The 24875-nt window shown below is 34.4% G+C and overlaps 1 long non-coding RNA gene across 1 annotated transcript; it reads left to right on the forward strand.

Annotated features, from left to right (window-relative positions):
* Positions 1 to 5678: 5678 nt before the first annotated feature.
* Positions 5679 to 23565, forward strand: LOC130253900 (uncharacterized). The gene is made up of 3 exons (XR_008840627.1): positions 5679 to 5736; positions 9322 to 9472; positions 22898 to 23565. It is a non-coding gene; the product is annotated as an uncharacterized LOC130253900 (long non-coding RNA).
* The last annotated feature ends 1310 nt before the right edge of the window (positions 23566 to 24875 follow it).

A 24875-nucleotide genomic window follows, 5' to 3' on the forward strand; every position in this document is an offset into this window, starting at 1 on the left:
ATGTTGATGACTCTTCCAACCTGTTTCACATAGGTTTAGGGTTTGGGATTTTTAATCTAGTATACTTTCTTTTTGAAAATAAAAAGATGAATGAGATAATTATGAATAATTTTTCTTTTATTGTTATCCATATTACATTATACTACATCCCTGGGCAATACAAGTACTTAAGTCATGAGAATAGTATTGCAATGAACTTTCCTGGATGAAGCATAGATATAATATAATTTTCATCATGGTTAATGAAAATATTGTAGACAGATGGTTTGGTCAGGGAAATCTGAGACACAGGATTCCTGCTCTGAGTAAAAAAGCAGTCAAAGCATAAATCTGCAGACAAGTGATTTGGTACATTTGGATTTTCTGCTTTTCTTGTAATATGTGGAAAGACTTCATTATTTGTCTCCTATTGTACACAACAATTAACAATTTTGTATGAAGCTGTTTCTATGAGATTAATGAAGTAATTGTGGGGAACTTATATGTGATGATTTCCTTTGGCTGTGTCTCTGGCAAGTCTAACACCAGTAATCTGTTTATTGGGTGTGTGGGTACTAATATTTCTTTTTGTTGTTTAACTCAGAGATTAGTGTTTTCAGTTTAGACACATTAAAACCACTGGTTTTGCCTCTCCTTCTGGAGTTGTTAATTATTCAGATGTGCATACCAAACAAGAACTCCACATAAAATGAAATGTTACTGAAATCCTGATATTTTGTTTGCTCATTAATATTTAACATATTAAAATAAAAATATTTAGGGAAAAAAAATTCTAAATATGTAGGATTTGGAGCCCAGATACAGAGTACCATAATTTTTTTGTACAGTTTTTGTTTTGGACCAGATTATCAATGATGTGATCCAAAATCTGAATTTATGTAAACTCTTGGCTTTAAAGCATGTTGAAGTGCTGTGTTCACTGTAAAAATAGAATTTTGAAGCACAGGTGAAACTATTCATAGAGTTAAGCAGAATTTTTCAAATTTCAGCCTAAACAAAAATGACATGATAGCTGTAAAAGCAACATAGAAAAAATAAGCATGTTGCAAAATTTATTATTTGCTACCCTTTTGTTTCAAGTAATTTCTCTTAAAAGACAAATAAATGAGCAATTATATCACAAATTATAAAGTTAATAGAATGTAATGATTTTTATTTAGTAGAATTTGAATGCTCAGTAAAAATGTCTGAAGATTCAAGGAATATTTACTGGATATCCCCAGGAAAGTTTGCAAATAATCCTTCCACACAATTCTCCAATATAAAAATGTATATAGTGCCTAAAATATTCATTAGGTTTCAGAAGTAAGCTAGGAAATGTAATCACTCTAATATGCAGTGATAAGATGCTCACAGTGCATGTGGTTCAACTCCCCTCTTTCCCAGCAGCAGTGGAATTTGGCTTGTCACACTGTACAGCTGCTCTATTTGCCTTCTTGTGACAAAGCTGCAAGTGGGATACCACAGCAATCACAAGCAATAGGTGGCTAGGACAGATCCATACAATGCAGGAATATTTCCCTTTTTGAATTCCAAGCTCATTATTACATAGGTATGTAATAAAAGTGTATGTGCAGTTTTGAATGAATGTGATTGCTCAACTAATAGACTGTGTTCATATTTCTACATATCTAAACTGTGGTTATGCTATTATTTTTGGGTATTTTTACATGTTGTTACACAATTCTAAACAAAGTCAAATTTTCTGGCCCCTACAGAATATTGCCTTTCACCAAGAGCAAGGTCCTTTTTCTTTCCAACACCTGTAGGGGTGCAGCTTTCTGATACATTTATAATTATATTTATAATACTTTATACTGAAGTCTTCACTAGCACATGGGTCTGTCCTGGTGTGGGGGCTGACCTGGGCTGGATGCCAGGTGCCCACCCAGCTGCTCTATGTGTCCCCCTCCTCAGCTGGACAGGAGAGAGAAAATAAGATGGAAAACAACTAGCTGGTTGAGATAAGGCAATTTAGTACAGCAAAAGCAAAAGATTGTGTTAGATGTTCATTCATTCCTTGTCTTTACTTCTTTGTCTTTACTTAGAGCTGAATACTGAGTCTTCTCTGTGCACTGTTGCCTAAATATTTCTAGAGGCTTTTTTTCCAAGTCAAGTATTATATTCAGTCTAAAATGCAATGTGTAAGTTTTTTATTTATGCAGGAGGAAAACAAGCCAAAGTGAGCAACGTGATGCATGTTTTATAATTTAATATTGCTTTTGTTTGAGGTTTACAATGAGTGTTCTAGTCACATAAGTTTGATTTCGTCCATGCTCTTACCAATCATTTTTTCATGAGGATCCTTCACAAACACTTGCAATAACTTAGTCATGGGCAACTACATTTTTACATTTTTCTCTCTAGATTTTTCTCTCTTCAAGAGAAGAATCTTGGCCCTATAATTTAAAACCAAATTAGTTCAGAGCTAATTAATTATTTTCATAGATAAAAGTTACTTACTATTTTTAATAACATTTATAAAGACTAGTTACAAAGAAGGACATTCTAGTGCTATAAAACCTTTTCAGGGAATTTGGGCCTGGCAGTAATAGAGCCTGTAAGTTCACATTAGAAGTTCTTTCTGCACTAGTTACCAGTTAAAACCCTCTCCTGGATTTTCCAGTAGGAGGAAATTGTTGGTGATCATCCAGGCTTTTGATCACACAAAAAATTCTTTTATGGAAGGCAGGCTGAAGATGTGCACTATAATGCCACTATAATAAGCAGTGAAAAAGGAGATTTTTTTTTCTCTATATTCCCTTTGAGCAGGCTATTGATTGTAATTAATGCATTTAGGAGAGTGCAAAACCTGTTTTTGCTACTGCCCATTATTTCAATGATCATGAACTTTTTGGCATAGCAAAGCAGATATGCCCCTTCTTGTGACAGAGGTACTTTGTCTTTCTGGTTATTTACATATGTCAGACTTCACTTGAAAATGCATTATCATATGCATATAAATGATCCTGAGAAAAGCTTAGGAAAGGAATACAGAGAATTCTACTACGTAAAAGAGACTTTGAGGAAAATATTCAGAGACAAAATTAATAAAAAATTACTGCTTTTTGCAAATCTCTCTTCTCTTATGGTTCTTATATCCTCATGACAATAGAAATGCTTTTTTAATTAAGAATTTGTATGGCTCTAATTTTGCCATTTCAAAGAGAAAAGCTGGCATGTTTGTATCACTTCAATTTTGGTGATAAGAACCCTTATTGTGTGGACTTTTCCCCTTTGGTTTTCATCTTACTGCCTTCTGGGAAATATATTAATACATAAAGCATTTGGATTAAGGCAGCCAAATTCTTTTGACTTGCTGCCAGCCTTTAAGTCCTAGAGTCCACAGAACTGCAGGCTGTTGTATGAGAATAAGGCCACTTTTCAGGATGAGGGATGATTAATGTCCCTGCACTGCTGCCCCAGGGAACTGACCTTTGCACGGGTGAAGCCTGGTTCAGTGCAAAATGCCTCACCCATCTTTCATTGAAATTACCCCTCATGGCCACAGCATGGCCAAGATACTGAATGGTTAAGGGAATCACAAAATGATCATTTTATGAATAAGTGTAAGCTCTCCATGTATGGTTTTTACAAATAGGAGCTGTGTAGGAACTGAGGCAAAGGAAATGTGTACGAGGAGGAGAACAATGCATAATGTACAGTTATTTTTCCTTTCTCACTCACGTGTTCTTAAATTGCTCAGCTGTAATATTAGCAATTACATGAATCATGCTACTTGATTTTAACCTCCTCAGTTGTTATATAACAATAGCTTAGGAGCTTTATAAATCACTTTCATTATGGCTGGGAAACTGTTCAATTATTCAATTTTTTAAGAACAAACTATTTTCTGGGTCTTCTTTCTATTGCTTTCAGCAAATTATCACAGCAAATCTATCTGTCATACTCTGGCACTTCTACATCTTAATGATAATGCCAAAAGAGCTTGTTGAATGTTGAATTTTTTAATTCTTTGTTATGTTTATACCTCATTCCCTAAGCATCCACTCCATGGATTTCCTCATAAGCAAACTGCTTAAACAGTGTCTGCATCCAGTATTTTTAGAAGTTATTTTGTTTTGAGAAGTTATTTCTGTCATTTCTTGGAAAGTTTCAATCATCCAAAGTCAATAAGGGAAAGGAAAATATGCAGTAAAAACCCATCAAGTTAGGTTAGCCTTTCAGGTTTAGTCAATACCAGAACAGCCAATGGCAAAAAAATATTAATGAATTTAACAGTACAAATGGAAGCTCTAAATGTAGCTCTGATATTGATTAATTACTTCACATAGAAGAAATACAGAAAGGTCAGTGATCAGTAGTGAGGTTTCATTGCTGTAAGGGAAACTTTTTCTCCAGTCAAAAAATTCTGTTTGATGAAACAACATTTCAATACACTGAATTTAAAGTTTCCATTTTAAGGAAGTCTTGAGTCCCTGTATTCTGTTAGATATGTGCCATAACAGAGTCAGGAATAGAAAGGAAGAACCTCTACAGGGATCTAGGTTCTAAATACTGATGGAAGCTTGCATGAATTTCTGAAAGCTCTTTTCAATAATATATTAACATTTGTATCACAATGGAAAAATAACAGTTAAAGAATTTGCCTATTTGTATTTAGAAGAATAAGAAATAAATACCAAAGTCATTCAAACTGCACTTTTAAACTAGAGTTGGGCTGACTGAAGATTCCAACAGAATAAATAAACACCTATATCAAAAAGCATAAAATCTTAAGCAACTGAAAAAGCATAGCCTCAGAAGACTGCTGAGAGAGATCACTCTGCTTTTGGGGACTTATTTTGAAATTCTGATAGTTTTTTGTTTTGTTTTGTTCTGTTTTCTGATAAATATTCTGTAAGCTTTGCTTGTTTTTTTACAGAAATGTTAGCAACATCTTTTTTCAATAATTTTCAAATGTTGTGCCCACTTGTATTCCAAACTGTAAGTATTCTTTCTAAGATGGCTGCAACAACTCTGACAGATATTTTAAATGAAATTAATTTAGATTAAACAGAAACTATGTGGACTTAGGCTTGATATAAGGAAGAATTTTTTTCCTTTTTTTTTGTTTCAGTTTGGTTTTTTGGGAGTCAATCCTTAGATATTCCATTGTTTCTCTCCTTTATATTACCCAGAGATTTTAGGAAAGCACACAAGTATTTAATCTTCTTTTTCCTTTACCAGAAGGTCCACATAATCATTTACCTCATTTCATGTTGATCATTAATTAATGCTAGAATGAGCTCAAGAGAAGAGAGACATTGAAGGAAGAAGACAGATAGCTGTGCTGCTTTGTGGCTCAGAATTATGAGTTCAGTGCCTAAACTGCTGCTCTGAACTGTCTCTTGGCTTTGATTAAGTGCATATGCTCTTCACTTACCTGCTTTTCTATAGTTCCTTTTTGAAAAACTGTGCCTTTGTTTCAGGAAAAAAAAAAAAAAAAAAAATTCTCTGACAACACATTTTTCTCTGTCTCCTTTACATAACACCCACTTGGCTGCAGATCTATGCCAGGGTCTGTGCCAGTGGATCCATCCCAGGGAAGGGCAAGGGCAGGAAAGGTCTGTGCTGGCAGAGCTGCCTCCCCAGGGACACGAGCTACTCTCACAGCTGGACACTGTCAGCTGCCATTTAGCTAGATCTCCTCTCTCTCAGATGTGTTTGAAAGTAGCTTCCAATTGTTATTTCTGAAAGCCAGGCATGAAGAGAGCCAGAAGCTCCTCTGGGCAGGTAAGTTCTAGCTCTGTCTTGTTACCATGCCTTCCATATCTACAAACTACACTTATTAAAAAGTCCTTATTAAAAAGTACATTTATAAAAAACTCCTTCACTGCCCCTTTTGTTTTCTCCCAAGTTGAATGTGTATTCCCTCTATGATGAAAGAAGAAGCAACAGTAACAAAATTTGGTTTGCAATTTGACATTTGCTGACACTGTGTCCTCATGCTGCAAATAATAGTACCAGATAAACTGCTTAGTAAGTCATGAAAAATAAAGGTCTCTGGAGGAACTTCACTCCCTATCAATTGTTTATAGTCACATTTATTCTCACTAGTCTATGTGAAATAGACAGTTACAATCATTATCCCAAACACAGGAAGCATATTTACTTTTTAAATGAGTATTTAATAATTTAACAGTACTCTAAGAATGAATTTAACACTCAAGAAAAGTGTTGACAGCCTTAGAAATTGATTTGTGTCTTCGTCTGCAGAGGCCACATCACTAACTGAAGTAGAAGCTTCCATCATAATTCTCTAAAAATAAGGTAGCTGAATTATTTGCTCTGCTCCTTTACTTGTCTTTAATTAGAAAATTATGCAGGAAGAAATATTATGCAGCTTAAAGCTTCATGAAAAGAGAAAGTAGGGATGGAGGGGAAGAAGGAAAGATAACTGAGAAAAATTCTTAATTATTAGATTTCATAATTGTTTATGATCAATTTTGTGGGTTTATGGATATACATGAGTTAATGAAATAGCTTAATGAAGACATAGAATAAAATAATTTAAAAAATCTTAAATTTTTATTTTATTTTAGTAGAACACTACTTTTGCCACTAAATATTTTTTTGTTACAGATATAGACACTATTCCATCCATATTATTTACTTCCTTCTCAGGTTATCTATATTAATATATTTTTCAGAAATCCAAGATCTGGATATTTTGACTCTGAAGACAGCACAGTACTAGCTGTATATGTGTTCCCCTGAGTTTCCAATTGACCAGTGGTTGATTTATTTTTCAATATAAACCACAGCAGACTATATATTAATTTATATAATAGCTAAGAACACTTTGCTCTCTACTTTTAAAGCCAGTGATCTGCAGTGGAACAGTATAGTTGGTGGCAATGTAGAATTGAGCAGAACCCCAGCTCCAGAACTTATGTGCAGAAGAATTTTCCAGTGGTTACACTGATCGTAACAGGTTGCTGTGGTCGAACAAAGTTTAAAATATGTAAGAATGAATCAGACCTTCAAAGACTTTTTTCCTCCAGAAAACTTCAAAACAATCAGACCATAACAGTTTTTATTCACTTCCAAGCCAAGAGTACATATACTTAAAAAAAAAAAAAAATCCCAATTAACTTGGCTATAATAAATTCACTTAATGGTGAAATACAAACACACATACAAAAACAATTAACTGTTTAGAATCTTACTTCATAATTTGAAATCCTATTAAAATCTACAGTTATCTAACCAATTATTTAGGTAATTATTTTGACCTATGTAATTATTGCATTAAAAAAGGATTTATGCAAAAAAATTCCTCGTGCAATTTAATTTTATTAGTGTGGCATAATAAAGTAATCAGAGATGATAACAACAGCAGTGAATTTTTCACTTAGAGCAAATAAAATGGACCTTTTTAAAGTACATAAAAGTACATAGTAAGCATTTATGATTATGATTATGATTATGAAAAATGAATTATAATTAAGGGTCATGTAAGAATAAACATATGCTTCCAACAGACATTTATTTTGCACTTCTCTAAGCCTGTGGTTTGAAAAATCACTGCAGTACTTCTGTGAGAGGTGCTATGGGCCATGGGAAGGTTAGGATGAGTTCTGGAGTTTTGAAGGATGGGAAGTGGTAGGCTATAAAATGGGAACAGGAGTTCCTCTGTATGTTTTTGTGTGGTGATTATGCAAGTATACATATAAAATATTTGCAATTTACTGTAGGAAAAAAAAAATAGCTCAACTTTAGTAAATTTTATTTTATTATTTAATTTTAATTTAATTATGTTTCTTCAAAATGAGTTCTTTAACTCTTCTGTGAATTTTTTGATTCTGCCACTTCTGGAGAGCAGTGGAGAGCTCTGACTTGGGGCATATGGACTCATCAGAGGTTACAGAGAAAAATATTCCAATCTACAGATTGTAGGTGCCCAGCAAAGTAAATAAATAAGACCTGAATACTGTAAAGAGCTTTGTCCAGAAGAGTTTAGGTCTTGAAAAAGCACTTTATATGTTTTGTGTATATGTGACAAATGAACGTTAACTGTAAATACACGTGCAAATACCTCCACAGAGAAAGTACTTGGTAAGAATGCTGTTTCCTTGTGGTGGTGAATGCAACTAATTATAATAATAATAACAATTTGTTTTAGAATAAAGCTGTTGATGAAGTAGTGAATTAAGAAGTTCTAACTCCATCAACTTTCTCTCCATCTCAATTTTTACTCTAATTTCTCCGGTGTCACAGTGAATAGAAACAGAACACATCCTCCAGAGGCTGCCTTTTTTTCTTTTCATTTCAAATGCTGATGCTTTCTATTTGAGGTAAAATTGCAGAGAAGCCTCTTCCATTTTAGTTTTCATATTTAACTTTTCACTGCTAAAGTACTGTGCAAATTTATGGTAAAATTTGTTAATGTTCCCAAAAGCAAATTTTTCACTTTAGGGAAGCACAATATTCTTTATCTGGGGACTGACTGATTGATATCTCCTGGTGCTTTATTCACGAGCTGGAAAAGACAACACTTTTCCCTCCAAAGAATCCTTGTATTCATTTCTGAAAGTAGTCATTAACTTGTAAAAAGAGCTGTCACTGCTGATGACAAGATGTCCTACAAATACTAGTGAAGTATTTGTAGGGTATCGTGTAGAAGAATATCAGAAATATTAAAGACAAAGCAAGACCTGAAACAGGAGATAAATAGTAGGAGTTTCAATCCAAGCAGACTTTCAATGAGTGATGAGCTCACATTCAGGCACAAGTGCTCATATTTAAGAAAATCCCTTTCATTGTGACAAACAGTTGTCTGCCCAGTCCATCTGAGGAAATGGATTTACAAGGAACTTAGGTTCCAGCTAATATTATGGATCCCACATACATTTGCAGAGAGTAGGAAGATTTCATATAGCCTGTGCTATCTATCCTTGAGGAGTGATGACTATTCCAAGACAAGCCAGGTTATCTCTATAAAAGTCAATTTGGGACAATTTTCCTCTTGGAGATTCATGTCAATGCAATTTGGGGTCTGGAAGACTATAGAGAAGACAATAAGCTGGTTCTTGAGAGGGAAAAAAATCAACAAAATAAAAGATAAAAACAATTCTGATCGAAAAGAGTCTCCTATAAAGCATACTGGGAATGATTCACAAGGAAACTAGAAACTGATTTTCCTAATTGATTCTGTATATATTTAGCTGTACTTTCATGCACGTTGCCTATTGCAGTCTAAATGAAACTAACTTGGTTTTTAGGGCTGCTTTTGCCTTGCATTCCTTATATAAGCCCCAGCTGAAGATAAAACCCTGTGTGGGATCTTAAACCTGACTTGCTATTTTATTTTTAAAGTGGGCAAAGGTTGACTTCTGCAGAGGAGTAAACAATGAAACTGCAAGTAAACAAAGAAGAAAATGACATGGCCAGACTGCTTGGAGAATTGCATCACTGTTACCATGATTTATGATTTTGTACCATGAAAAGACATGGAAACTCCTTCTGGGTATGAAATAATAACCTGTTACAGCATGCTTTATAGAGTGGTTTGACTTATCTGAGAAAAAGAAATATAAGATAGTGCTGCATACTTTATGATGAGCTCCTGGTGATAGGGATGTATCTTTCTTAGATCTGTTGTGCTTTGTAATGCTGCAATAAAAACAAAGCAATAATACCAATAAAATCATATCCTATTTTACAAGTTTTCACAATCCCATAATGCAAAAAATAGAATGGCATAATTTTCTTGTCTCCCTGTTGCTATCTGAGTAGTACATAATTTATTCCATACTAATATATTACAAGCTATCTGGAAGAATGGGGAAATCATATTTACAATGGTTTCTGAGGCAACATAACTAATTTTTAATGATAAACTTAGTGATTTATTATCTGTCCTGTCTACCTTGTATGTTCAGTGCACTTCCACACCATTAACTCATTTCTTGAAAAATCGATACAAGCTCCATGTTAAAATTAATTATAACCAGTCTGTCACCCAGAAAGCCATCCTGTAAACCCCTTCTGTTCTTATTTCACTTTTAAGGTATTACAAAGGAATAGTATTACTCTGTCAGATTAAGTGGAAAGAAATATTAAATTTACCATATAAAATTTTTAAAAATTTGTGAGAGTGATATTTTGCTGTTAATCTAAGAAAAATTAGTTTCAAAATAGAATTATTTTGTTTTTCATAAGCGATTTTTAAAATAATGATGAGTATGCCAAGTGAAAGAAATCTAATTAGGTTTGTCATGGATAGAAAACACCCCTATTTAGAATACATTTTATAAAATATGTCCTCAATAGTTTACTCCTCCATTAACACAGCTTAAAACTCTATTCATTTTTTAGATACAGAAACTTGGAATTTTCTGTTTCAGCAAGAAAGTAATATACTGGGCAATTTCAGAATCAATGCATCTCTTGTTGCAATTTTGAAGAACTCTGGTCTTTATGAAGTCCTTTGTACTGAAAAAACCAAACAAAACCAAACAAAAAACCAAAGCCAAAAAGCCAAATCAAACCAAACAAGCAAACAAAAATTATAAAGGCAACGGTAAAAGAAAAAGAACGGAGTTTTATTTTCTTGCCCTGGTTAAGAGAGAACACTGAAGATTTGAAATTACAGGCATTGTAGAACATCTTTAAAAGACTCCCCCTAGTACATATACACCTATAGAATAAATCCTGTGCATTTTCCTAGGAGGGTACAGCATAACTAAGAAACATTAAAAAAATGTAAGGGATGAGAGGAAAGCAGACTAGTTTTCCTCCTCCAAGAAAGACATAAAATGGGAGATGTATGATAAAACTCTTTACAGTGAATTACATATTGCAGTTAAAATCAGGTTTTACTTTTACATTGTAAGAAATTGAAGTTACTTCATAGTGTCATGTGGGTCAAAAACAAAATCAGTGTTTTACTTTTTTCTGCTTTAGAAACTCATTGCTATGGGCTCTTTGGAGGCCCAAAGTACAAAAGATGCAAAGAAGGTTTGGGCAAAGCTATAAAAGACACAAATATTGATCAGTACAAAGCAGAACATAATGGATGCAGTCTCAGTCAAGGAATTTCTAATCAGGGATTAATGAAAGAGTACACCCTAGTAAAAATGATACTTCATATGCTTTGTTTTTTTCATGTATTCAGCCATTTTGCCTTCATTAGTATAAGATATTCATTAGTATAGGAGACTAGTCTGTAATGAAATTTTATCTGACAAAGAGTATTAGTTCTAAATTTCATGTGCTTTCTCCTACATTTTCTTGAGATGTGATCATGCCTCATGAGAATGTGGGAAATTCCCTGAAAAGAAATACACTGCTTATGAGAATAACAGTCATCTATGCCCATGATTCATTCAAACATTTTCTTTCAAACTAATGTGTGCTTCAAATATCTAAGGATTCATTTATTCAATGAGAACTGGAATTCCTGGGCTCTGTACAGACAGTAACTAACCATGGAGGGAGGTGTTTCTTTTCATTCCCTTCTCAGACCCCTAGCTGGGAATTGCTATATTTAGAAGATCATTTGAAGCCATCAGAAAGATTTCTTGCAGTCGCTGGTTTCTTACAGCAGATGCTGATAGTACTTTGTAGAGATTCTAAGTGATCTGTAGGGTATGAAGTAAACCCATATTGAAAGCAAAGAAAACCAGGAGCCTTTCCTAATGAAAAAAAGATTGCATTTTCTGAACAAAGAATTTGAAAAGTCTTTTTCTGTGAAGAACAGTCCATGTCTGTAAATTCTTCAGCACTGATGACATCCAGTAATGAGTAAGAAAAATTTAGAGGACTTGCTTGTAGGGTTTCCTGGTATTTCAACATTTCTTTGTGAACAGCTAGGCTGTTCATTGCATCTATCAGCTGAAAAAGCTGTAACTTATATCTTCTGCTTTTTTCACCTTGTGAGAGAAAGGGAATTTGCATATACCCCTTTTGTAGATAACTCATTTTGCATGTATGTTTTCTTCTTCATCTTTTAAATTTTTCCATCTGAAAAGCTTATCTACTAAAACTGCAGTTATGCCTGACAGCAGAGACTTGCATATGCTCCTGTTGGTCTCAAGTGTTGAAAGTTCTGATTTCTTTTGCACCAAACATTTGTTTGTAAAGCAAAAACATGAGCAAAATGTGGCCGGGCCATCATCTGTTAATTGTTGCTCAGGTTTGAGGGAAGTGTGCTCTCTCCAGAAGCACAGCAGAATACACAGAAGTCTGTTTCTGTATTTGTATGTGATTTTTAAACTATGCTAATTTTATACATAACAGTTGTGCCAGGCAGACTCTATTTACATTATTTCTGTATTTAGCAAGACATTGATATTTGCTGGCAATGAGTGTTTCCAGAAGAAAACCTGCTGTTGTGATGCCTCATTCCCATGCATCAGTCATATGTTATTATGGTTCGGGAATATCAATTAAATACAAGAACTGAAATTATAACAAATTACAGATCTTTTTCATTACTTGAAGCTAGAAATTTTCAGAAGAGAAGTATAAAACAAACCATGGTGAAAGGAGCTAGTACATAACATTCAGAAGTTATGAGCTTGAAGGGCTTACAGTGTGGCTCTTCATGACCATAAACTAAGATCATGAAAGAGAAATGGAGACACTGATTCCACAAGTGTGATCCTTCCTAGTCCTAACAACAGGCTAAATTAAAAGAAATCTGTAAAATTTATGCTACAATAAAGTGATGAAGAGCTGGTGCTTAATCTTTACAATCAAGCCCTGGATTTGATTGCATTTGGCTGCCTGTGTTTGTCAGAGACATTGTTCTCATGGTCTCTCATTGCATAAAGACTAATTTTTGTGAAGTACCTGCTACTTATAAAAAACATAACAAAAGCATAAGTTCATCAATGCAGATTAGGCTACATGCAAATATGGTGTGATTGGACACAAACAGGAAAATGCCAAAGTTCAAAAGGAAGAATTACAAAGATTATATTACAGGAAGAAACTGTATCTGAAAGCTACAAATGGATTCACCATGGCACCAAATTTTAGTTGTGTACATATATTAAGAATTGCTGAGAATTTAAATCTGTGGAGTGAGACACTTTCAAAATTTAATTATGATCTCAAGCTGAGTAGGTCTGGGCACTAAAATCATTCAGAGCTCCCATTTTTGTATGTGCACCACAGACTCTTTATAGAGACATAGAATGTGTATTTACAAGCCTGCATTTCATCTGAAACTGTTCAAATCTGGAATTCTTCATAAAAAAAGTGAAACATTATATCTTTTTTTTTCTTTTTTCTTTTACAGGTGTGGATATACCTTCTTCTCTAGCACAGTATATCTTTTAGTCATATACAGAAGGATAAATATACCTCTTAACATTTTCTTACTGCCTTGCTAACAACATGTCTCGCTTGGATTAACCACAGATTTCACATTTCAAACAGAATTTTCTTTCTCTTGTTTCTATTTCAATACAGTTGTTTGTATTCAACCAAGAACTAGGTTTTGATCTAGAGATAAGAACATAATTGGAGGTTTTTACCCTGGATTGCGACTCAGAATATTCCATGATTTTGTGATTTTGTGATTGCATTTCTGAATGGTCTTTAAAAAGCTGGGCATAGAGTCACTAAAGCTTCAGAAGAACTATACTGAAATACTCCTTACCATATGGGTTTAAAAAATGTTGGGAGTTATAAGAATTATTGAGATAGATCAGAATCTGGGAAGAGAGTTGCTGGAACAATGTCAGGAGGGCTGAGAACTGCCTACAATTTCCAGACAGGGACTGGTAATAGGTCACTTAAAGCTGATTAGCTATGGAGTAGATGGGGAGTAAAAAACCCCAAATCTTAGGATGCAGAAAGTCAGCAGGGCTGAAACATGGAGACTAGCCAGAAGAATATTATGACACAAAGGTAGGAAGAACCATGCAGAGATGAAATATGTAGGTAGAAGTATCTTGTACACAGTTGTGCAAAGATGGTGATTTATTCATAGGAAGAAAAAGTGCTGCACAGCTTATCAGCTTTTGATATGGGGAAAATGATCCATTATCAGATCCATGGATAATGGAGTACTTCATGAGGAGAGACTGGGTTTAGGCACACGTGTAAGCTATTTGTCTTGTAAGAAAATGTTTACTTTGTGACTGTAGTATTACACCAATATTCTCCACAATAGTTTTTCTTTGGACATGATATTTGCAAGACTCTGCTTTTAGTACTACAAAATATATTGTTCATTTACTATTTGTTGTTAAAATGCAATATTGTCTCAGTTTCCTTTTAGTGTTTCAATAATCTACAATAGTTTCCACAAGTCACTGAAAAACAGTGCAAATAATAATTAGTAGGACAAGGTTAGTTCAGCTAAGATGTAACCTTTTTAATATGAATTTCTAATGTGATTAAAGGAAATGGGAAGTGTGCACCTTAAAACTAAAATTTAGTGCAAGTACATTTATTGAGAGGAAATGATGGAGTGCAACAAAACACCCTCCAGTTAGACTGTGCAATAAACTGAGAGAAGATATTATGCCTAACTTCACTTTTGAAAATTTACTCTCATGATGAACATAATGGAGATTTCAATAGCTAGGAGTAATTTTTGCTTATGCATATTTTGTGCATCTCTATGAAATTGCTTTTATTTATTTATGAATAATCTATGTTTTGTGGCAATAGTGTTAAAATAAAACCAAATAAAATTCTTTCTTAGCACTTATTCCAATCTTTGGAAATAACTTGGCTGTATTTTATGAAGTTGGGTAGTATTAAATTAATTTTAGTCCAGTTGATATGTCAGTTTATAAATGTAGATTATGTAATTTTCCCTTCTTGCCACAGAGTGATTGAGTATTCTCTAACACCACTAAACTGTCCTGTATCTCATAACAGAAAATTAATTCTTTAGCAACTTTATGCTTATTTATGCTTTAACTATTCAACTGTGAAGTTAGTCACAAAATTATTTCAATTTAGCAGTCCTCCTGTCTGACATAGAAACCTCAGTGGACAGACAAGGGTGTAAGGTTAATCCACTTTTGTGTGTGAATGGGAATCCTCCCTTTATTCCCAGTGATACAGTTAAAAAGAAAAGCCATGCAAGTTTAACGGCTATATTTAAATGTTGTAGCTGTAATATATTCATCAAATTGTTTGTCACAAAAAAAACTTGCTTTAAACTCTGGGAGAGCACCTTGACAAAGGCCTCCTTTGATTTATGATAAAGATGTTTGTTTTCTACAACTACATTTTTAAAAAAATAATTTAAATTATCAGAAATGTTGAGTAAATCCCCCTGGTGTTATCTTATTGTTGGGGGAGGACAGTCAGAAAGGTGTCATTCCTGACTGTTTCTAAGGTGTGGTCTCATATGGCATTTAGGAAAATATATGCAGGAAAAAATAATTAACTGAGAGTTTCTTAATCCTCTGATATGTGTGCTGATCTCAGCTTTCTGTGGCTGCTTGCACTGACTCTACAGATTTTTTACAGCATCAGATGCCATTTGAAACGTGGCTGGAATTAATAACCATTGCAGGGATGGTTTCCACGTTCCTTAGAAATTGTCTATAGTCACCAATGACTAGAATTTATTTTTTAGCTGGAATCAATTAACTCATGCTGCCATAAAAAAGCCTGTAATACAATTTATCTTAGGAGAAGATATGTTCCTCTGGGAAACATCCAGTGTATGAAATTCTACAGTTTCTTATAGAATCTTACTAAAATCTCCAGGAGACATTGTTCATGAACTCAAAGGAGAATGAAGTTAAAGGCTGAAATTCCTACAAAACAAAGCATTTCATGGGATGATGCAAGAAGCAAGAATAACTTGGGGTAGCCTTTATTGGTCTGGACTAGACTTGGTTGTGAAAGATAGATCTTAATAACTTTTTATCCTGAAAAATTTTTAAGGCATAATTTGCAAATACTGAGCCAAACAACTGGGGTCTTGTGCTTTGAGACTCTGTTGCTGAAGGCAATGTTTTCTTAAAGCCTTGGTTGCTTATGACTTTTTGGTTTGTTGAGATGTGCTACCTTCCTAATACTCTCAAGTTACTGATGATCTCAGCATTATTCATCCACCAGTCCTGGATTTATTTATTCCTAATATAGATATATGACAAGACAGCAGTTTCAAGACCTTCTTTACTTATTTTTAATTAAGTCAACTTTTTAAATTTGTTCTTCCTAGTTAATCCCATGTTTCTAAGATCCAGGCAATAGAGTCTAAAGACTATGGCAGTTCTTCTCTAGCTGTTTGGAGCAGCCTATCATAGTCAGAAGTCCTGGAAATCACAGATGGAAGGGCAGATGTAGCATGAAGTCCCCTGTCCAGAGGTTTTTTTCTTATTATAATGTCCACCATATCAAGTAGAAAATGTACAGTAATATTAGGGATCCATTAGCATGACCTCTGAGACAGATAAGGCAGGCTGTTAAGAGAAGCATGGCTTGTTCAAAGGCATAATTATAAGAGTGCACTGAAATGTCCTTTCTGATGACATCTCTTTGCTGATACATTTTCCTGCATCTTCCAAGTGGGCAATCTTGTCAACATAATTATTGTTTAGGCAAAGAAGAAACTACTTCCATGCTAATCTAAGAATTATTTCATACTTTATTTTGTGGAGGCTGACTGCACTAGCCCTCAATTACCCTTAGATGGTTTATTGATATTCTGTGTTTCAAACCTACAATTAGTAACTGTAGCTGCTGAAAAGCATAGACTAATTCACATCATTGGGTAAGCAAGATTCACTTAGCAGTGAACTTGCTAAGAAACTGATATTGTGACCTCCATCTTGGAAGAAAATAAGTAATATGGAAAGGTTATCACAGTTAGGAAAAAAAAATAGAATGAATTTAAGTGGATTGAGATCAACACTGCGGAGAAGGACTGGTGGGTGTTCATTGATGAGCTCAACATGATCTGGCAATGTCTGCTTACAGCCCAAAAACCAATCACAGGCTGCATCAAAAACAAGTGTGGGCAGCAGGTCAAGAGAGGTGACTCTACCACTCAATCTGTCTTGTGAAAGCTCACCTGGAGTGCTGTGTCCGCCTCTGAGGCCTCCAGCTTAAGAAAAACATGGACATGCTAAAGAGAGTCCAGGGGAGGGTGACAAATATGATCCAAGGGCTGGAGCAAATCTCTTTTACAGACAAATTGAGAGAGCTGGAGTGGCTCAACCTGGAAAAGAGAAGGCTTCACCAGACCCTAGAGCAGCTTTCCAGAATCTAAAGGGAGTCTAAAAGGAATCTGGAGACAGATTTTACAAGCATATGAAGTGATAGGACAAGGGGAATAGCTTTAAACTGAAAGTATTAGATACTGAAATATTAGATATTAGGAAGATTTTTACTATGAGTGTGGTGAGACACTGGCACAGGTTGCCCAGAGAAGCTGGTGATGCTCCCTCCTTGGGGTGCTCTAGGTTCAAGGCTTTGAGTAACCTGCCCTAGTGGATGGTGTCCCTGACCATGGCAGAGGGGCTGGAACTAGATGATCTTTAAGGTCCTTTCCAACCCAAACCATTCCATGAATCTATGACTCTAAATTAGCTTTAAATACGACCTGGTATATTACAGGCATGGCCCCCTCTCCACAGAAAATTTTCCTCAAATTTTCCTGTCTCAAACCAAAAGCAGGACCTACTCTAAAAGACAGGAAAATAAAAACCATTTTGCAGAAGGAAATGAGCAGATGTCAGAAAAGAAAGCATTAAGTATCTCCTCCTTTTCCTCATTCTTTGTCACTGTTTTCTGAGTGCCCCATCCAATAAAAGATGGGGAGTCTCCTTAGCCCTCCTTTTGTTCATAACATATTTATAGAAACACTTTTTTGCTGTCTCTTAGGGCAGTAGTCAGATTAAGCTCTAGTAGTATTATTAACATAATATTTATGTTCTGTGGTCTACAGCCCATTTGTGTCCTGGGTGAATTTTAAAATTTTCATAGTTTCATAAATCATTATTTTTCTCATATTTTAAGGTGTTGAACTACCATTAAAATTGAATATTCTCAAAGAAGTCAGAACTGAAACTTAACACAAAATGTCTCTGTGAACAAAAGCAAAATATGCTTTTTTTTTTTTTTTTTTTTTTAGTTTGATTACATTTGAAATGAAATAGTTGTGTTTATTTTAACTAAAGTACTAATGGAATTTTTATGATTGGTAACATTGAGAAAGCTCAAGGACACCTCCCTTAGCAAATATGCCATCTGGAGTCAGTTAACATCCAGTTTGTAGGTGGGTATGCCCTCCTTCATTTGTGGTTGTGTTTTCTGAGCTAAGAAAGAAATTTTATATCAATGTAAGTAAATAATAGCAGGCATACTTTTTTTATAACTAGGAAGCAAGGAAAAGTTTGGAGCATTTAATCATAAGATGTGAAATTCTTTACTACAAGGATTCAGTAATTGACATCTATATATTCCTCAAGAAAAAATTTTAATGGCATTGGGTAATTTCAGGTCTTGTACAAAATGTGTTTTATGCATGATCAGATAAAGATAATCAAATTTTGTGCTTCTGGGTATAGGCAGACCAGTATAAGAGTATATCAGTATATCAGAGTCTACCACACTACTGCTGTCCCATTTTATTTTGATACAATTGGAGGTGAGGGTGAAATGGAGGAATGGGTATTTATCTCTTTCTGTGTTAGATGTTGACTTAAGATTGTGGAGGAATTATCTCAGGTACTAAATTAGTTGTTAGGATGTTGTGGCATATATCATGCTAGCGCTGGGGAAAAAAAAAAAAAAAAAAAGGGAAGGTATAAATCAAACTTTGACAAGTTTGATTAGACAAAGCTTAACACAGTACAAATAAAACATAAAAGCATGGTTTCTGAAATATGATTCTATTTTAAATATTTTAAGTACTTAAAAGTCATATTGCCTTACAACCATATTATCTTCCCTTATGCACAGGAAAAATGAGTGTCTGTCTTTTGCAATAAAGGTAGGAAATCTTCTCCTCAGATTATCATATTCTAGCAGTAGACGGTGGAATGTTATCAGTAAAAGAGAATTTAATGATCTCAATTCATCTGTGTTTTCTGTTCAAATTAATGCAGTGTTGGAGGAAGTAACCAACTTAAAAAGTACCAACTCAAATCCCAGCCTGTTGTTTCTTCCTCTGAGCCCAAAGGTGTTATATGTTACTCCCCCGCTTCTTGCAGCTTCAGTGATGTGAAGAAATGTATTTTCATATAGAGAACACAGGATCCCAATTATGTCAGTCAGCTGAGGTAGTATAAAGCCTTGAGTCAGTTGCAAATAGCAGATAATAACATTAAAGTCAGTCTGTCTCATTACTCCAAGAACATATGATGTGTTCCCATTCTTATAATTACATTTCTTCCTATACAATATTCCCTGAGATCTTTCAGTGGCACCCTCCTTTGGCAAGATAAAACCTGAATGGTCAGAGTATCCTAGAGTACCTTTGGACTTTTTTCATGATACTGAAAAACTCTTCTGCTAAAAAGTAAAAAAAGAAAAAAAAAAAAAAAAAAAAAAAAAAGAATGCTCCAGTTTCTGTAGTTCTTACTGCTCTGATTAGAAGGCAGAGCTCCAAGATCTCTTATGCTATTGCAATTAAGATCCTAGACTTATATTGAGGAAATTTGAGTTCCTTTCTAGCTTTTCAAAGCACCTTTCTAAGTTTGTCCTCAAATCATGTCTAATTTTTTACATTTATATGTTAGAGAATTATTGCTATTCCTCAATCTCAGATGATTCAAATTTTCCTGCACTGATTCTGTTGGTTGAAGCTACAGAACATCTAACACATTTTAACATATCTGTTAAAAACATAATTTATATGTTGTAGAGGAGTTTAAACAGCCTTGGGTAGTGGGAAGGTGGCATCTAAAGTAAACCAGTGTTGCCTGTTTGTAATCCCAGCCCTCCACATTTCTGGGCATGTTGACTTTTCTTCAGAATTAAGAATTCATTGCCTTGTTTTACCTCTTGCATTTAACAATGTTAGCCAATGTGACTGACCACAGCTAATGTTTTCCAAAATCCACAGTGAATTATATCTTTGTCTCTTTGACATATTACACTCTTTGAGTCTAATCACTGCAGCTACACTGAGTTTATTAATGGGGGTGGGGGTGAAGAAAATCAAGATTATTTTTTCTATTGCTATGTAAATATATGATACATACAGTAAAAAGTTCACAATATAGTGCTGTCCAAATATTCAGGTTGAAAGTAATTTTCTTTTATCAATGCTTGAACAAGTTTTCCATAAATACACAGCGATATATAAAGGCACTACTAAAATTGCTCAGGATCTCAGTGTCTCTGCTAAAGCAGCATTTCAAGGGAGATGATAGCCACAGCAAATCGATGGCTAAATGCCAGTTTGAAAATTTTATTTTGAAAATACACTTCACAGTTCATTTCACAACCATGGACAGACATGTATCCTTCTTGCCGCTAGAGACAAAATTTTCTAGGCTAAGAAAATAGTAACTATTCATTTAAAGATAGATCAAACCCTTTCTTTAAATCTTATTTTTCAATAATTCAATAATTTCAATTTTTCAATAATAATGATCTGATTGTCCAAAAGATAAATTTTAGAACACTTTTATTCCATACAGGTCTACATTACATAATATGTAAATTACAAACACTGTAACTCCCTTTATTCAGAGTACCTTTTATTTTTCTATTGTCACTTTCTCTCCCTTTTGTTCTTTGTTCTGCTTTCATTTTGTTCTTTCTTTCTTAGCTGAATATACCTACTCTTCATAATATTGTTTATACATATGGTTTTAAAAAACAGGTCAAATGCTGCCAAAAGACTAAACACTTACCAAGGACTTACTATACAGCAAGTGTTACAGATATTCCAAATTAAATTATGTTATTAAATTATGTTGAATTCCAAGTTTTGTAGGAATGCTCTTTGATATATCTGTGTTTTTCTGAAAATATCAGGAGACTCATCACAGCCAGTAAAACCCAGATCTGTTTAAATTTTACCTTAAAATTACACTTGTTCTGATTTTCAAAGGCAAAGCTGTATTTCTACAGCAGTTAATGAATGCCTGAAGTGAGGAGAAATAACCAGGATCTCTGTCATTAGAATTTCCTGTAGAAGATGGGGGGAGAAGTAGAGCACTGACTTTACTTATTTGAGCTGCAATAAAAAAAAAAAAAAAAAAAAAAAAAAAAAAAAAAAAAAAATGCAGAAAAAATAAGATGGCCAGAAAGGAAGAATAAAAGTGAGCAGCTTACTCAAGAGTGAAGCTGAAACTATTCCTTTCTGCCCTCTCTAATCTAGGTTCAGCACTGTAGGAGCATTTCAGCTTTTACAGCCTGTGCCCAGGCTGCCCCAGCCCAGTTCAGTGGTTCCATCTGCCAGCAGTCTGAGGGTTTTCCACATCCCTGTATTGGTACTTTTCAGCTGAGTTTTGCTACAGTGTAGTCTGCTTCTATTCTCTTTTGTGCACTGACTGAGGAGGAAATTTATTTATTTTGATTAAAAGGCAGTAGAATTAAAAGTGAGCCAAAAGAAACCCCAAAGCTTTGACTCCTATTATGGAGTGGAAATCAGCTGTGTCCTGGTCTCTATCTAGGCCCTTTATTATTAAGGTCAAATGAATGTCTGCATCCAAATCCTCCTGAGCCTCATTCTCAGGAGGTTAGACCCCTCTCTAATAAAACCAGCTTTTCTGTTGTTTTTGTTTTGTTTTGTTTTGTTTTGTTTTTGTTTGCTTTTTTAATACACAGAAAGAAAAAATATAATCTCCTTGAATAGAAAATATCATGCTTGACAGAACTTATTTTTTATAATAAGGCTGCTGTGACTACTAAAGAAATCCAGTTTCATGTGCTGTAAGTACAGCCAGGAGAGATCCTGAAACAAGATATGCTCAATTTGAAAATATAGTGAGCTCTGCAGGGGTCTCCCCTTCCTCCCACAAAAAAACCCAGAATAACAAACAAACCAAAAAAAACCCCAGCAAGCCAAACCCCTCCTTCCTTCTGCCATCACAGAATACTTTAGGGAAAGAAGATGCCCCTGTTATTTTCATGCACTGCAGAGTTTATTAACAAAAGAACCAATTCCTACCACCATGGCACCTTTAAAATCTTAATAAATTACAGCAATAATTTTCTGTTAGCCATGCTACTGATCCCATTTGGATTTAAAGTTATGGCTCGTTATGTTTAGCATCTGCTTTATGCACACTGTTTTCTCATTATGAATAAATCAATAAATCAATTAGGGGCAGTGAGCTTTGCAAAGGCTTGCAGTAGAAAAATTGAAGATTATGTTAGTTAACCCATGATGCATCAAGTAACTGTTTTCCTACTACAGGCCTATCCAGAAAAGAGAGAATACTGATATTGTCAGGATATGAAAAATAAGATGTCCCACACAACAGAGGAAGAGTTTGACATCCCCCTGGATTAGACTTTCAGGGTACCTGGAAGCTTAAAGTAAATGTGTTTGGGAATAAAGATCCTGGGATGGTTAACTCTGTTCTAATGCTTTCACCATTTGAATGGATAAGAATGTAGGGGAAGAAGATTACCTTCCCCATCCTTACAGAGGACTGATTCCCTCTTTGCTGCTGTCAAATTCTCAGAATTATTCTGGCTTCCATAGATGCCTATTTGATGGGAGAATGATAAGAATTTTTGTACATATCATATTTCCAGAGATGCAAAATTCTCCCAAAATTACCTCACAGAGAATATTTGAGTTTTTTTCCCTAAAACCCCTTTACAATATCAAAGAAATGCACTTATAGTTTCAGGGGCATATCTAATGTTCATTAAATGAAATTTATTTGAAATCCACATACAAAAATACCACAAATAGTCCATTAAAAACCCTTATAGCTGAAACTGAGCAGTCCCCTGATAGTTTTCTGTACTTTCTCTGTCATTTCTTCCCTCTGCTCAGGTGACATTATGTTTCCTTGGAATCAAGAAGATCAAAGCAACATCTGACCTCGGGTGGTTCTTGTGTTGTGCATTATGGAAACAGCTACAGCTGCCTTGGAGACTTCCACATTGCCTGGAGTTTCAGCTGTAAATTTAGTAGAATAGCAGGAACTTGAGAGTTGAGGAAGGAAAATCACTTCTGGGAAGAAGGGAGCCTGTGAATTTGTAAATTGTCTAGAATGAACTAATACATTTAACAACTCATAAAATCATATCCTAGAGCTAATTTTCTCTACTTTTCTTTACATAAAATAGAATGTATTTTGCTGTTCTTCATGGAAGGGGCAAGAAAGTGAGTTGTCTAATTTCGTTCTATTCTTGCTATTCTGTCTCTCTTGTATAAATCAGAAAATTGTTATTTTGATGTTGGTCTTTGCTTGTCTAGAACTTCTGCTCTTCCTACATTTGTCCTTAAGTTAATAGTTACTTCTCAACTCCTAATCTAATAGATTGCAAGCTTCTACCTTAGAAAAATAAAGAAAAAATATCCCACAAACAAATAAACCAAAATAAAGCAAAAAAACCCCAACCCCAAATCTCAAAACATTATTTCATTTGGAAATAATTTCTCTTTGTAATATTGCTTAGGTGGTGAGGCACTGAGACAGGATGCCTGGAGAAGCTGGAGATGCCCCATCCTTGGAAGTGGGGGTGGAACTAGGTGGTCTTTTAGGTCCCTGCCAACCTAAACTATTCTGTGATTTTCTACAAAAATTTGCCATAATTTTTTTCAAACAAAACCAAAAGCAATTCAGTGAAGGCAAAGGAAGATTTACCTATGACATTGGTTTTGCTAGAATTTGGATTTTTTATCAATGACAATCTGCTGCTTTGAAGTATGGTAATATTTTCATGCTCTTTGGATGTCAACCTTTGTCTTCCACAAAAAATATTGCAAGTTTCTCTAGTACAACCTAGAAATTCTTTAGGTCCAGATGTTTGCTTTTCATTGCAACTCAAATAGCTGTAAATTCTTAGACAATAAAAGCAAAATTTAATTATTAAATGGAAATATTTTAAACATATTTTTGAAAACAAACAAAACCAACTGAGATATAAGAACTGCAACTCTGTCAAGGCTTACAGTGATGAGTCAAAATTGAAGTAACCAATTTTTTAACTCTTTTAGCTCTTTGACCAGTACTCAGATGCTTTCAAAGGACAGAACCAATCCAGTTAATTCCTGAATATTGCTGTTTAGAGAAAGGTAACAAAGAGTTTTTACAAGCCCAGTGAACATTTTGCTATGTGAATGTTGCCCTGCTCTCAATATATTGTGGCTAAAACTGCAGATAAATGCACACAGTCTTCTGAAAAGATCAAATCCAGCCATCTAATCTTAACATAACTGTTTCCTTTTCTTGAAATGTAGCATCTTGGGAAAGAAGTGCTTATTAAGCAGGTGAGTTTAAATTAAAAAAAAAAAAAATCAAAGCTTCCTCTTCAGCCTCATCTCACTTATAAAAATTGAGAGTGTTCAGCTTTCTGGAAGACAATGTCTGGTAAGAAAAGCACCATCTCACCTATTTTCTAGTTTCATTTTTTCATCAAATAATTGAGAAATGGAACAAACAATCCATAATGTGTCAAAAAAAATGTCCACGAGCTTATTTTTCAAATCAATTTGCATGTGAAATTTTGCACGAGTTAATTTGAGAAAATGTGTACAAATTTTGGCACTAAGATATGGAATGCTACTAAATTCATTTCATAATAGTTATCTAATTTTCATACAAAGGTTATTTTTCATTTTAATTTCTCTTGGTCACAATTAGACGTGGAAACTTGCTGCAAAATCTTTTTGTCTTTTTAAAAATTATTATTTATATTCATGGATAGCCTTTATTCATTCTCTTCTGCATGTAAACATGTGACAGGCATATTTCTATCTGATTGTGCCTATAAAATCAAAGATATTATATATGTCTCTGAACAGT

This window comes from Oenanthe melanoleuca, chromosome 5 (assembly GCF_029582105.1).
Source record: "Oenanthe melanoleuca isolate GR-GAL-2019-014 chromosome 5, OMel1.0, whole genome shotgun sequence".
Lineage (NCBI taxonomy): Eukaryota > Metazoa > Chordata > Aves > Passeriformes > Muscicapidae > Oenanthe > Oenanthe melanoleuca.